General features: G+C 43.6%; 1 protein-coding gene across 3 annotated transcripts in view; it reads left to right on the top strand.

Moving 5' to 3' along the window:
* The window catches only part of LOC311516100 (t-SNARE domain-containing protein 1-like), a 698,551-nt gene that overhangs the window by 163,640 nt on the left and 518,854 nt on the right, over positions 1-16,057 (top strand). The window contains exon 4 of one of the 3 annotated variants that reach the window (XM_084619793.1): positions 13,574-13,687. The exons of the other annotated variants lie outside the window; for them this stretch is intronic. The gene's annotated coding sequence lies outside the window, so the exon portion shown is untranslated. The remainder of the gene's footprint in view (positions 1-13,573; positions 13,688-16,057) is intronic. 3 annotated transcript variants of the gene reach the window in all.

A 16,057-nucleotide genomic window follows, 5' to 3' on the forward strand; every position in this document is an offset into this window, starting at 1 on the left:
GGGAAAATTACCAGAACCACGAGGGAGCTCCAATATATGGGGATGGGTACTGTAGAGAGACTAGAATGCAAAGCAAACATACTCATAAATGATGCAAACCACTCTTGAATCTGATCGATTGTCAGATTTATTTTTGTGTGTCTCCTCTTCCCTTCAGCCCATCACCAATGCCTATTTATTTTTCTTTGTCAAATCTCCTTTATTCACCATTACATTTTCTGCTGTTTCGCTTACTGTACGTGCTATTTCATGCTTTTCATTTCATTCTTGAGTTTTCAGTTTCATTTTCCAATAAAAACACTTTTCTTCTGTACAGCTTGTAGCTGTAATTTTCCTGAATGTTTTTTTTTCTGCTTCTATAGATCTGGACGTCTTCATATATATATAAATAAAAATATATATATTTGATAATATAACAAAAGAGAAGGGTGCAATAAGATATTTGAATTACAAGTGTTTTGGAGCATATCCTAACTCCATTACAGAGTTTTCTTCATTGCTATTTATTCATTCATTGTAAAATGACATTTTCATAAAGGTTTGAAAAAAAAAACCTGTCAAACAAACAAATCATATTTAAAAGTGCAGAATGGGAGGAAAAATATCCTATCAGATCTGAACTCCTGCCCTATATGTGATATTAATTCACAAGAACAAACAAGATCAAACCAAACAATAATAATAAATCGGGGCCTATTAGGTTAAATGAGCTGGATATAGAATAACATTTAGCATTTTATATTTCTTTAATGTATGTATTTTTGTTAGAATTATACCAAAAAAAAAAAAAAAAAGAGAAAGAAAGAAAACCCTAAAAATCCCATCTATTGAAGGGACTAGGCACCCTGGCCATAAATAGCAAAAATGAATCAAATAAAACAGCCAGCAGAACACAACACACCCCTTTCCACCTCCATTTGATTCTTCTCAGAGCCCATAGCACTGTATGCTTTCATAGCTGGGGACAATCTGGGTCCAGACACCCCAGGGGGAGCTTGGGCTGGGGGTGCAAACCTCCAAAGAATAAGCAATTGAACCAGCTGGTTGTATACAGTGTTATTGTGGTATAAAAATATGTTGGGTAAGATCTATTGTGAAAGCTTGCAGTGTCTGAACTTGATAGTCATTGTGAGGTATGTGCATAGACTGTGGTTCTGAATTGATGTATTTGTGTAGATATAAAGCTGAGCTCATAATTTTGTGCTGCAATATTCAGCTCCACCTTACAACAGGGAGGTAGTCGTCAGCCAAGCAGGGAGGGGATGAGGCTAGCTCCAAGCACCTAGCATTGTACATAGAGTGGCCAAGCGCTCAGGTTTTGACTGGAAAGTCCGGTCGAAAAGGGGACCTGACAGTGCCCAGTCAGATCTACTGACTGGACACCCAAAGTTCAATTACTGTGGGTAGGGGATGCGGGGAGGTGCTGGGTCATCACTCGCACCAGCACCTATTCAACTGGGGCACCTCCTACCTGCATTGGGCGCCTGCAGCTCCCAGTCCCGGCTCTGCAGGTGAGTCCCTCCTGACATGGGCGGTGTGCGGGGGGGAAAGGCAGAAGGGGGAAAGCAGCGAGCGAGCGATGAGGGGGAGTGGAGAAGAAGAATGGATGGGGGCAGGGTCTTGGGGTAAGAGGCTGAGTGGGGTGGGACCTCAAGGGAAGAGGCAGCCAGGGAAGATTCCGGCACTCCTGCTGCAGTGTCAGTTTTTTAAATATTAGCAAGTTGGCAACCCTAACTGTACAACCTAGGAAAAGACAAATGATGGACATTCGAGTTAATGGAAAGACATTGAAACTGAAAAGAAACCCCCAATCTTGGAAAATGAAGAAAAGAGGGAGTTTCCTCCACTGTGAACAACCACGAGTCTTCATGACAGGAGGAAGGGTGGGGGGAAACTTTTTAAAAGTCGGCTTGTGGCTGAGGATTTTTTATCCAGAAATCAAGGACAAGTATCTAGGCAGGATGTCCCTGAAACTCTGGATCTCCTCTATGCTGGAGGTACACTGAGAAACTGTTCAGAGACAATAGGTAACTTGTATTAGAAAAGAGCATTTGGCTAATAGAGATGTGGAAACCTTGAAGCTGGGCCTTTGCTTATTTTCTGTGTAACTTGTATGTCTCTGCTTTTCCTTACTGTTCATCTTTGAGTCTGTGATTTTCCTGTTAAATAAACTTATTGTTTATTTTTGCCCCAAGTAAGTCTCTGTTGCGGAATCTCTGAGAAGTGTGTGCGTGCCAAAAGGAACTGATAACTGGGGACAGGTTTCACTCATGTGGGAGTGATGAACCAGAGGGGGAAAGTCTGTGTGTCTGGTAGTTCGGAACTTGAGGTGGCCAGATTTGGGGAGACTGGGGTTCAGAAGGGCCTTTGCAAAGAGTCACTAGGCTTCTGGAAGCCAGGGTTGCTCTTATATTTGTGTGTGATGGTGATAGCCATCCATCCATCAATAACCAGCAATCAGGAAAATGGAGTGTGATGATGATCACTATAGTGCAACGGGCAGGCTGCTGGTGAAAAGCAAAGCAGAGTGATTGGAGGAATGTTGTGGTGAAATGCAGGTTTGAGGCGCGGTGCAGCTGTTTGCATTACATCAGCTCAGGATGGCAAGCTGAGCAATGTTAAGGCCCCTGACCATGGAGTTTTGGAGGAAAACTCTTGCCAGAGAGACTGTTTCCTCCCTGTGATAATGGGAAGTGTTAAGCTGACTCTTGTCGGAGGGCAGAGTGAGCCTGTTGCCATTTAAAAGGGAATGTCCTGGTGCTGCTTGTGTCCTCCCCCCTCCAACTGTGCATGGGCTGTGGTTATAATGTGATGTTTGCGTGAGTTGCACACAGAAAGGAGCTCTTCCACTCCCTTTGTCAGCAGCAGGAGTTTGCTGGCTTCAAATTTGCTTTTCCGGTGCTTCTGCATAAACAGGATCCTACTGTACCAAGCCAGAGAGAAAAACAACCGCCCCTCGCCACCGCCCCCCTTCCCCCCCACACAAGCCATGGAGGTCGCAGGGGAAGCATTAGACAGTGCCAGGGGAGAGAAGCCAAACAGGTTTGCCCTAAAGTTACCTGAGGGTGTACTGACAATGCTGCTCCCATGCCTGTGTGCAGACTGGCAGGCTGCCTTGGGGAGCTGCTAATGCCAGTTAGTCTTAGCAAATGCACTATTTGAGATTGTTTTGGCCCCTGTGCCTTCCCTTGAAGATCAGACCATTGTCTTCCCCCTCTGCCCTCTCTTGTGCTACCCAAAGCCACTCTCCTTCCAGCTGAGAGGAACTGGATGGTATTTCCTCTGCATCTCAGCATCCTCACAGCCCCAGAGCCCTCAAGGGTTATGATGAAGTCCATTTGAGTGTATTACCATTGAATTCAGTGGTAACAGGACTGGGCAATGAAACACCAAGGGTTCTAATTACTTCTTTCTGGCTAGATCTCAGGGCCTGTACACATCCTTGAGCTCTCTGCTGCTTTTGAGACTAGATCATTAGATCTTTTCCAGGGTGGATTTGATTTAAATCATGATTTAAATCACTAGTCAGGAAGACTCGATTTAATCATGGATTTCTACATAAAAGTGCATTCTTTTTGGTTGTTATAACCTTAATACATATTCTTCACGACTCAGAGACAGATGTAGGTTTCATTTTTAGAAGGTACACACTATACATTTTTAAAGTGATTTATTTTGAAAACTTTTCAGATTAGTTTTACAAGTATATCAGAAAATGAATGATTGTTTGGTTATTTCATTTACCAAAGGTAATTGAAGCAGATATTTATGAAGTCATTGGAAGGTGAACTATCTTCGATTCAACAGATTAATCATTAATATTTGGAGGATTTTCTTGCCATGCTGTATTTTAAGAGGAGAACATCACCAGACAGACATTTAAATTGTTTTATTTAACTAAAACAACAACATTATGTATTCTGGATTTTTTTTCTTCAACAGCAAACATATACTCTTTTAACAAAACAAGCATATGCATTTTTGAATTTAGTTAAACATTCAAGTTTTTTAAAATCAGGTTTGTTTTTGTTAAAATTGTTTTTAACTAAAATAGTTAATGAAATATTAAAAACCAAAATACCAAAAATTAAATTGACTAGGTGAGCCAGGTCAACATGAGAAACTTAAAATATTGGCTTCTGCAGCTAACTCAGTCTTCTTCACCTTCATTTTCCGGTTTGTTCATAGTCTGGAAAAGAAAATCAAGCTTTCCTGCTTTTTCAGGTCCCAAACAATTTCTCAATTTGGAATGAATATTTGTCCAAATATTCTTTCTACACTGGCAGAAGAAGGTACTGCTGTTAAAAGTGAGATTATCACTTCAACAGTCTTTGAATCCAAGTGCTTGCTTAAGTGACTTCTACCAGTTCGCGGATGTGACTTTCTTTAAAACATCATCAGCAAACATGTATTTCTTGAATGGTTCTTATTCCCAAACTGGGTCTCTTTTACAGCCTGCTGCCACTATAGGTTTTCCCTTCTAGTGAGAGCTTGGTATGGTAGATCTCAAATCAGTGAAGGCTACACTCAGAAAGACCTCAAGACTTCTGGAATATGCTGCTCAAACGAGTCACCTACTACAGGACAGGCCTAACAAAGAAAATAACAGAATGCTACTAGCTGTCACCTTCAGCCCCAACTAAGACCCCTCCAACACATTATCAAGGATCTACAACTTATCCTGAAGGACGACCCAACAGTCATACAAATCTTGGGAGACAGGCCAGTCCTTGCCTACAGACAGCCCCCCAACCTGAAGCAAATACTCACCAGCAACCACATACCACACGACAGAACCAGTAACCCGGGAACCTATCCTTGCAACAAGGCCCATTGCCAACTGTGCCCACATATCTATTCAGGGGACACTGTCACAGGGCCTAATAACATCAGCCACACTATCAGAGGCTCGTTCACCTGCATATCTCCCAATGTGATATATGCCATCATGTGCCAGCAATGCCCCTCTGCCATGTACATTGGTCAAACTGGACAGTCTCTACATAAAAAAATAAATGGACACAAATCAGATGTCAAGAATTATAACATTCATAAACGAGTCGGAGAACACTTCAATCTCTCTGGTCACTCGGTTTCTGATCTCAAAGTGTCTATCCTTCAACAAAAAAACTTCGAAAACAGACTCCAACGAGAGACTGCTGAATTGGAATTAATTTGCAAATTGGATACAATTAACTTCGGTTTGAATAGAGACTGGGAACAGTTGATTCATTATAAAAAGTAACCTATTTCCCCTTGTTTATTCCTTTCTCCCTCCCCCCCTCCCCCCGCTGTTCCTCAGACGTTCTCGTTAAACCCTGGATTTGTGCTGGAAATGGCCCACCTTGATTATCATACACATTGTAAGGAGAGTGATCACTTTACATAAGCTATTACCAGCAGGAGAGTGGAGTGGGGGGAGAGAAAACCTTTTGTAGTGATAAACACTCATTTTTTCATGGTCTGTGTATATAAAAACATCTTCTGTATTTTCCACAGTATGCATCCGATGAAGTGAGCTGTAGCTCACGAAAGCTCATGCTCAAATAAATTGGTTAGTCTCTAAGGTGCCACAAGTCCTCCTGTTCTTTTTGCGAATACAGACTAACACGGCTGTTACTCTGAAAGCTGCTCAAACAGTTTCACTTTTGTTTCTATTGCCTGTCCCTCCCTTCTCACATTTATCTCCAGACTTCTTCTCCTCGTCCAGATCTATTCCGCCCCCCAAAATCTTCTATTCATTGAACATGTTGAAACTTTGCACTTTTAGAGAGAGGTAAGGGATTGACTCTGTGTACCTAAATTTGCAGAGGGACAATAGGGTTGAGGTCTGTTATTTCTCACCCGTATTTATTTATTTAAAACATTTTTGCTGTTAACAAGCATTTTATCTCTGGAGACACAAATCCACAGTTTGAGAACTGCAAAACTAAGCACCTCTGATGGTACCTTCTAGACTGAGCACTGAGTCCCATTGGGTAGATAGAAAGATTAACCTAAATCTGTACAGAAGCCCCTGGACCATCATAAGATTGGGTCCCTAATCCATGAACTATTGGAACTCATTTACAAAACTTTTCTGAAACATTTAGATGAATATATTGTCTCATCCTATAGAATTAGAATTTATAATCCCTATTCCATGATGAGATATCTTTGACCTATAATGTATCTTAAATAAAACTCTTTTAGATAGGTTTTTTCCTCAAAAAGCATTTTATAAAAAAAATCTGATTTCAATTAAAAAAAAATCAGATTTTTTTAAAAACATCATTTATTTTTATCCACCCTGATCTTTTCCCCTTAGACCAGGGGTTCTCAACCTCTTTCTTTCTGAGCCCCCTCCCCCCCAGTGCTATAAAAACTCCACGGCCCACCTATGCTACAACAACTGTTTTTCTGCATATAAAAGCCAGGGCTGGCATTAGGGGGTAACAAGCAGGGCAGTGGCCCTGGGTCCAACACCACAGGGGGCTCCACAAAGCTAAGTTGCTTAGGCTTTGGCTTTAGCCTCAGGTTGCGGGGTTCGGGGCTCCGGGCTTCAGCCCCATGCGGTGGAGCTTCGACTTTCTGCCCTGGGCCCCAGCAAGTTTAATGCCAGCCCTGCTTGGCACACCCCCTGAAACCTGCTAGTGACCCCCCTCCTACCCCCCCCCCCGGGGGCCCCCGGACCCTTGGTTGAGAACCACTGCCTTAGACCATGTATCTTCTCTTTAATTCCCCCACGTTATCCTCTCCGGTTATCCTGCTTTCCTGACCACTCCCTTTAAACTGGTGATCTTCCTCTTTCCCATTGCCTGCGAGAGTACCCCCCCAGGACTCGCTGCTAGACTCTGTCCCCAGTCACATGTATTGTAGCAGCACCTACAAACCCCAACCAAGATTAGGGCACCGCTGTGCTGGGCGCCAAATATACACATAGGAAGAGACAGTCCTTGTCCTGAAGAGCCCTAAAGAGACGAGACAGGCAAAAGTGTGGGAGGAAAAATGGAGGCACAGAGAGTGGAAGTGCCAAGGTCTCCCAGCAGTTCAATGGCAGGGCCATGCCGAGGACTCAGAATTTGCTACCCAGCCATGCTGCCTTTTGTTGCGGCTGACTCAGAAAGCTGGCAGTCCAGGAATGTCGGAGTGAAACTCACCATGTCTCCTTCCCATGGCCTAATTCTCAGAGATGCTGAGCACCTCCAATTCCAGCTGAAGTCAGGGAGAGCCATTAACACTCAGCTCTTCTGGAATTCAAGTCTTCAGTCTCCAGAGCCATCCAATCCCTGCTTCCTTTCTTCTTTTTCCCCACACCCACCTCCCCATCCAAACCCTTTAAACAAACAAGGAAAAGAGGTGAGGGGTCGGGGGGGGGGGGGGGGAGGAGTGATTGCAAGAGATATTCATAACCAGGTATTGTGATCTGAATTTTAAAATCAGCTTAGCGGGAGTGTGAAGAAAAGTTGCAAGTTTTGTTGTTGTTTTTTTTTTTTTTTTTTTGAGGGGGGGGATCATTTCCCACTTATATCCCTTTTAATATCTTTCCATTTTACTTTCCTTCCCTTCCCCCCCTTGCTTTAGTTATTTTCCCAATTTACTAATAATGAGGAACTGGCTATTTGACAATGGGTATTTGGACTGAGGCCTTGTCTTCACTGGGGGAAAAAAAAAAAGCATGTGTGTTACTTGGAGGTAGCATCTTGAGATGAAGTCCTACTTGAGACAAGGCATGGGTAGTTGTAACTTCAATGTAGCTAGGCAAGGTGGTCAACCCTATACCCATTCTATCCCCCACTTGGGGTTGACTTCAACCAGCTACATCAAGATAAATTTAAAACTGCCAGGCATTGTCTCCACTAGGATTTTACATCAAGGTAGCTAACTTTTTTTTTTTTTTTTTGCAGTGAAAACAAACTGAATTGATGTTTGGGAGCTGATTGGTAGCGTCTCTTTTGTCCTACATTTCTTCCATTTCCTTTGTGGAGTCTGAGATTTTAGTGACTTTTTTTGTAAAGCACTTATTGGTCAAGTCTTGGTGTTTTATCTCTTTTGTGACTCAGACCCATTGGTGCGGTGTTAGTTTTTCCCTCCATATTCATGCATTGCTTCCCTTGACGCTATCAGGTGCTGTCTGGGCATATCAGGGGGAGAATAAATCCCTAAGCATGCAGCTAACAAACCTGAAGTAGAACCTCGGGTAGCCAGCTGAGATGAGGCTTTTCATCTTCTCCAGTTTATAATTGACAACCTGTTCCTTTTCTGTAACTCTTGGCATGACTGGCAGGTACGGTTTGCTCAGTATAGTGTTAGCGTGTATGTTTGTTTTGAAGAATGGAATCTGTCTCTTTGAAGTGAGCTGTAGCTCACGAAAGCTTATGCTCAAATAAATTTGTTAGTTCCTAAGGTGCCACAAGTACTCCTTTTCTTTTTGCAAATACAGACTAACACAGCTGCTACTCTGAAACCTGTCTCTTTGAGTCTGTCTGCGTGATCTTGGGCTTCTTTTGGACACACACAACCAAATAAATAAATTAATTAAATAAATTGTACTCATCATAAGTTGTTTTAAACTAGTGGCTGACTGATAAGGAGTTTGCCTCTTTACGCTACCTTGTTTTGTCAGCAGTCTTTCCTGTGTCCCTCATAAACTTTTTGATGAAAGAGACTTTGAGATAGAAACTCCTTTGACAGCAAAGCACTTATAAGGAGAAGATCAATCCAGTCATCTAGACCCTCTCTTCCTCCTTCCCTGATTGATGTGGGATTGTTCTCTACAATGTATTAGAATATTATCCGGAGCTTAGTTGAATTTATTATTGAGTAACTCAGGTGCTGGGTTCTTTCATCAATTCTCTTGGGCGAATATTTCACATTCTAAAAGATTCTGCTATCTCACTCAAATTCACATTTACTTTCTACACATTACATTTTCGTGGATCATCCTCGCAATTCCTCTCCCTCCTGCATCTTCATACCTTTTCAAATAACTGCCGAGAGTTATCATATCCAAATTATTTGAGTTTTGGCCAGACTATACTGCACATATTTCTTTCAATCCTTCCTGATAAATGGATGGGTGTCTTAAAAAAAAAAATAGGTTTAGATCATTTTTTCCTTCTAGTTTGCAAAACTGTTTGGTTTCTTGCCTGTGGACATTTTGTGTTACCATAATTTCAAATAGCTGCTTGCATGATTGACAGGGAGCATCAGTGCTTGCTTTTGCCACTTGTTGGTCACAAAAATATTTTTAAAAAATGTGCCACTTTTATGAAAAAAATGTTTTTGTATTAATCAGTAGCATTTGAAACAAAGGCAGTCCAAGCCCTGCATTATCTCATGATGGCAGGAGAAGAACTTCCAGTTCTAATACAGCCGCTGTGAAATGAGGTGGGGATCTTACTAGGGTTCGTAGGGTAACTTTGAAAAAGGTTTGGGACTCCTGGTGAATAATCAGCTGTCATGAGCCCCCAGTGTGATGCTGCGGCCAAAAGGGCTAATGTGATCCTGGGATGCATAAAGAGGGGAATCTCAAGGAGGAGTAGAGAGGTTATTTTACCTCTGTAAGCTCTCTGGGGCAGGGACTGCTATTTCTTGTGTTTATACAGGGCCTAGCCTAGCACAGTGGGTTGATCTGGTTGAAGCATCCAGGCATTGACACTCTTAATGTTCAATAAAGGTCAGAACTTGAACTGGGGGAGGGAGGATGTCATGTATTGTACAGTCCTGTGTGCCTTTGAGAACCGAGAGCATTGGAAAATCCTATTACTCTGCTTTGTTACATTATTTCAGCAATGGTATATTTTTCTTTATTCGAAGTACAAGCACTTTACTTCACACCAGTCTCTACTGTGATTGGGGGCGTGAGGAAATGGGGGAAAGGATTTGAAAAATCACTTCTTACCACTCATTCATTTAAAAACTGGCCAGGCCACCGCCCACTAGGGAATGCACTACGTAAAGAACGCTCCTTTGGCTGAGGGAGGGGAAAAAACGTTGCTCGATGTTTTTATTCCCCTTCTTCCACTCTCTCTGATCAGCACTTGTCTACACTGACAATGCGTCGACCTAAGTATGTCAGTCTAACCACTGGTTTCAGAGTAACAGCCGTGTTAGTCTGTATTCGCAAAAAGAAAAGGAGTACTTGTGGCACCTTAGAGACTAACCAATTTATTTGAGCATAAGCTTTCGTGAGCTACAGCTCACTTCATCGGATGCATACTGTGGAAAGTGTAGAAGATCTTTTTATATACACACAAAGCATGAAAAAATACCTCCTCCCACCCCACTATGCCTAACCTCTATGCCTCTTGCAGTGGAAGTTTTATTAAGCTGGCGTAGTGGGTGACTTACAGCCGTATGAGTGACATTTTAGTGTAGACATTTACAGAGTTAGCTCGACGTAAACTACCTTGTGTCGACCTAACTCTGTAGTGTAGACCAGGCCTTAGAGAAATCCAGATTAGGGTTGCCAGGTGTCCAGTTTTCAACCAGAATGCCTGGTCAAAAAGGGACCCTGGTGGCTCTGGTCAGCACCGCTGACTGGGTCATTAAAAGTCCAGTGGCGGGGCTGGCAGGCTCCCTACCTTGCTCTGCACGGCTCCCCGAAAGCGGTGACATGTCCCTCAGCTCCTAGGCGGAGGCATGGCCAAGGAACCATGGCCAAAGGGAGCTGCAGGGGCGGCACCTGCAGGCGGAGGCAGCCTGCAGAGATGTCTGGTCATGCCTGGGACATGTCACAGCTTCTGGGGAGCCCTCCGAGGTAAGCGCCGCCTGGAGTCCTCACCCGCTTCCACATCCCAATCCCCTACTCCAGCCCTGAGCCCCCTCCCACACCCTAACTCCCTCCCAGAGCCCTCACCCCCTCTCGCACCCCAACTCCCTGCCCCAGCCCTGAGTCCCTTCCGCACCCTGAACCCCTCATTTCTGGTGCCACCCAGGAGCCTGCACCCCTAGCCCAGAGTCTGTACCCCCTCCCACACCCCAATTCCCTGCCTCAGCCCAGAGCCTCCTCTCACACTTCAAACCTCTTGGCTCCACCCCCCAGCCTGGAGCCCCCTCCTGCACCCCAAACCCTTCATCTCTGGTCCCCCTAAAACCCACACCCCAACCCCCTGCCCGGTGAAAATGAGCAAGTGGGTGAAGGTGGAGGAGAGTGAGCGACAGAGGGAAGGGGAATAGAGTGAGCGGGGGCGGAGCCTTGGAGAAGAAGCAGGGCAGGGGCGGGACAAGGGTGTTTGGTTTTGTGTGATTAGAAAGTTGGCCACCCTAATCCAGATTGAAAAGATATACGTGGGGAGAGAAGTGATCAGAGCAATTATTCACTGGTTGAAGAGGTCTCTTCTTTTCCTCCCTTTATTGTCCATCATAATGAATTTGCTTTTCCCTACTAGTTAAGATCTTCTCTGAGATATGGTAGTGTTAGATTGACTCCTTTTAATGATCTCCAATTAATTAATTAACTCCTTTTACTTATTATATTCTATTTAGAGGGACCTTTCAGATCCTTTGCATTTCATAAAGGATGTTGTTGTTTTTGAATCCTGACTGAACTGCATGCTTTTAAAAATTTGTTTCTGTCTCTGTCATCCTTTGCGCTAATTTACACTCCAGTCAGTCTGGGGCACGTGGTGGTGGGAGGAATAGTTCAGGGAACATTAAAGCATGTTAAAAACCATGAAAACATAAGAAAGAAAATTGTGGCACGGGGTGTGTGTGTGTTAAAAAAACAGTTTTGTGAGTGTCATAATGCACAGACCTCTAGGGGTCTGAATTAATCAGAAGGTTTAAATTAGGAATGGATTTGGCTTTAGGAGCCAGGTTGTCATCTTGTTTTCTGATCTCTGTTCCGCTGCTGACTCACTACGTAGCCTTGGTCAAGCCACTTCACCTTGTCTGTAAAATGGGGCTAATATTTTATTCTTTACTTCACAGGTGGGTTCCGTTTCAATGCCCAACCAGGGACTTGGGTGCGGCTGGGCTGCTAGGCTCGATCCATGGCTTTAAAACGTCAATGTGTTATGTACCATGGTGGGATGCGTTCTCAGTGACCGGCTCTCTGTCCGTTAATTTAGAGACGTAAATAAGAAAATCTGTACTTGTGATCTGAGGTTCCAATAAAAGGTCTCTGCTGGGTGAATTAAAGAATGGCTGTAGGAGCACATCTGGCAGAGAGAAGGGAGAAATGCTGGAATAGACCTGATTCTGTCCAGAAGAGGGTGGTATCGAGCACAAGCTCACCCTCGTCTTCTCTTTCCTCTTCCCAAGGAAGGGTTTGTACATAAGATCAGTGGCTGTAAGCATTAGCTGGATGCCGTCTTTCTGACATGTTGTGTGGAGATCTGTCAGTAAATGTTGCTACTTTATCATTCTGACAGGTCTTTGAATGTGTGTGCGTTTTTGGCATCCAGGCAAGGGAATAAGAAGTCAGACTCACAAAAATTAGGGATAAAAATGGTCTCTGTCACTTGTTTGCCTGCAGAAAGTTCTTTGGTGCCTTTGTCTTGACCAGCATTAAACGACTCCAGTGACGACACTTGCATCTGGGAGGGGGAAGACTATGTCACAGTCTAAATGATTTCACCCTTAGGGAATCTTACCTGTTCATCTCTATCTTTTCTTTGCTCAGTTTCACCCTCCTTGAACCATATTTAGCCACTCTTCTCGCTCCTCCTTCCATTAGTTGTTAGATAATAATAACCATTCTGTTATCCTTCACGGCCTCCAAAACGTTTTACAAGCACAAACTAATTCACAGCTAGGGTCAGTGAGTGGCATTATCGCCTTATTCTCAGTAGGGAATCTGAAGGGAAAAGGTTAAGGGAGTTGTTCTTGGCTTCACTGTAAATCGTTGCTGGAGCACTTCAGAATTCTCGTGTCCACATTGCCATGTTTTTCTGTTGGACCAGGCTACTACTACGTTAGCCATCTCCAAGAAGCGTTTCTAGAGAGGCTGCCCATGAGTATCCCTGTTGGTACAGACCAGTGCTTGAAGAGCTTCTCAGAAACCTTGCACTTGCAATTACAGGGTCTTCCTGTGAGCAGTAGGAATGGGGGGTTTAGAGAACAGTATGTTTAGTGGTGGGAGCAGAACATCTAGATGTAGTAATCCATGATTCTGTCATTTTAAACAGACTGTCTGCCAGGTGCCTCCTTCCCACAAAGTGGGATTCCCAAATTTAACTGTGGTCCTAGCATCTGTGTGCCTGTCTCTGCAATATCTTCCTTACTGGCTCCTTTATCCTGTTGATATCCGATGCCAATGCACACACAGTGATTGTATCTATTAATTTGAACAAGTGTAACACCCCTGTCTCTGTTTATGTCTGCATATGGATCATCCAAAGTTAATAGCTTTGCTCCGGCTACACAGGAGAAAATTACAGAGCCTGATTCCCAACCCCTTCTTCCCTCCTTCCTGTTCGTGTACAGCAGCTTTGCATTAATATTCATAATCCATAACCAGCGAAAAGGAAGATGAAGCCTGGATTCCTGAACTGACTTGAAATTTAATTTTGCTGTTCACTGAAATATGTAATACTTCTGTTTTTGCTTCGTGCATTGATAGATTAAGACTGTTCTACTGTTCATGCAGGGTTCACAAAAAACAGACAGCATGGCATGAAATGGCAAAGAGAAGACGGCACTACAAAAACCCAACTGATTCACCCAGGCGACGGCTCAGTGCAGCAATGGTGGGAACATTTTGGTAATAAAGTATCTCTCTTCCTCTGCCATTTTCTCCTTAGAGTAAGAGAAGGGGTGTTTGCCCATTAGCTAGGCTTCAGTTAAAACAGAATGTCACACCATGGCCAAGTGAACTGATAATGCCTTTCATGAGCAGATATCAAAATTGTTTTATTACCATTATCTAAGCCTCACGGCCCTTGCAGCCTTGTTGGTTGGTGTGGCCTAGAAGAGAAGCAATGGAAACCAGTGTTTAGATGCTGGTGGTTTCAGACTCCAGAAGCATTTTCAGTATGTTGCAGAAAAGGTGATGGATTACTCCTTTATTCCCCGAGATCTACTCCTCCTCCCTTCCTGTTGGGCCATACTATTGAGCTGGCCACCAAAGTATCTGAAAAACCTAACTGCTCCTATGAGGAAAAAAATCTTGTTCCCAGGAATAGACCTTATAACCTCTGTATCCCACCTGCTTATTGTGTCATGATGCTATCCCTGGGAACCCAGCTTCTCCATTGCACCTAGTCCGTGAAACTTTTGTGATGTCACTGATGGAGGACGTCTTCTGGTCACCACACATGGCTACTCTTGCTTCTCTGGAGTTGAATTAGTCAGCAGTGGGGTCTGCAAGCCAGTGATAGCCAAGCTAAGCAAAATACATTCAGTGCACGGAGTCCTTGCAGTCATCAAAGGCGTGGTCTACCCTGTATATCTCAGTACTCCACAGCGACTTCAGTACCTACCCCATTAGCCTCTCCACCTGAGCCGAACTACCCTGCTCCTGAGAAGCATGTGCAATGGTAGCCACAATGAGCAGATCAAAGGCTGCCAATTACTTTGGAGGACTTAATTCCTGGAAGAGATGTTTCCATGTTTGGAAAAAACGAAGGATGTAATGTCCCGAAAGGAGCCTCGCCATGTTTCTGACGAGGTCTTTGGAACAACAAAAGAAGCCGCTTCCCTCAGAGAATCTATGCTGGGTTTTACTTTGAGCCCAGTGCATGCTGATTTAGGATTTCGGGTATCTGCACAGTGCTGACTAAACCCCCAGGCAAAGCAGCCATGATCAAGTGTCTGTGCTTTGAATCAAGGAGTTCCCAGTCACCTGGGACAGCCCATGGATCTTACCCTTCCCTCTAGATCAAACTGTTTTGTATAGAGTTCTAGCTATAAAGAGTACACCCCAGTCTCTCTTCGGGTGTATTGTTCTAAGTTCTGGGGCAATTTGTGCTAGAGACTGTAGGCTCATTAGGGCTTGGTTACTTCAGCACATCTGGCTGCTTGGATAGCCATGCACAACTGTGCCAGAGGAAGAATTACGGATGTTGACAGCTGGTGGCCTTGGCAAGAGATTAGCCAAGGCCACTTGATCAGCCAGTGGAGACTTTGAGAGGAGAATTCCAGTCTATAACAAGGTTGAGGCACCTTGGTGGAACAGTGTTGATGGGGAGTCTTGTAGCATCTCTGTCTTTGCCATGGAGACATAGCACTACTTCCATCTCCAAGCACCTTTCACCAGCATTGAAATTAACTTGGAAACCAAAGTGGGGATGGGGGAGGAAATACACAGTCTTATCTGGCTACCTGCTCACTCTGTCCCAATACACTTGGGACACCAGCTCTGGATAACTGCACTGAGCAGTCACTTCCTGCAGGTAATTTTGAAGCTTTTAAACATATTGCTTCCTAAACTTGCCTTGTACTAAGCCACCAGAGAACAGAATGTTAATATTGCAAACACCACAAAAGAACTAAAAGCATAAATTAGCTCAAAGACACTTTTTTTTTAAAAGTAATCTCCTTACAGCTATTCTGATTGACCTCTGACACATTCGGTATGAAGCTCATCAAGAGTATAGGGATTCGTGCAATTATACCAACTCAGTGTTAAACCCAGTGATTTTTAGAAATACTCCGACGATAGAGCTTGTTCAGAAGTTCAGGATCTCGGAGGAAAAAGAGTGGCATCTCTCCAGGTGATGTTCCAGAACGATATAGTTTTTTAAATAATTGAATAAATCCCTGAAAACAAAAGCCTGGAAAGTGACATGACTCCAGCATAATTGACAGATTGGAGCCTGGAGAGCAAACCATTTGGAAAGGACTTGGCATTAATATTAATATTATGCAAATATATGTGGTATATCTCACCAGTGATCTAAAAGCATTTCAGGGTTAGTAAGTTTAGCCTCACAGCATCCTTGCAAGGCAGGTCAGTGTAATTCTATCCATGTTACAGGTGAGAAAACAGATTTAGGTGTTAAGGTCAAGATTTTCAGAAAATGCTCAGCTATCCCCTTTTGAAAATGGTTTGTGGTCTGGAAAATAGGCCTTATAATGAGAACCTAAAGAGGATCAATCTATTTAGTTTATCCAAGAGGACGTTAAGAGACAG

Source organism: Lepidochelys olivacea (assembly GCF_965140295.1).
Source record: "Lepidochelys olivacea isolate rLepOli2 genome assembly, chromosome: 2".
NCBI lineage: Eukaryota > Metazoa > Chordata > Testudines > Cheloniidae > Lepidochelys > Lepidochelys olivacea.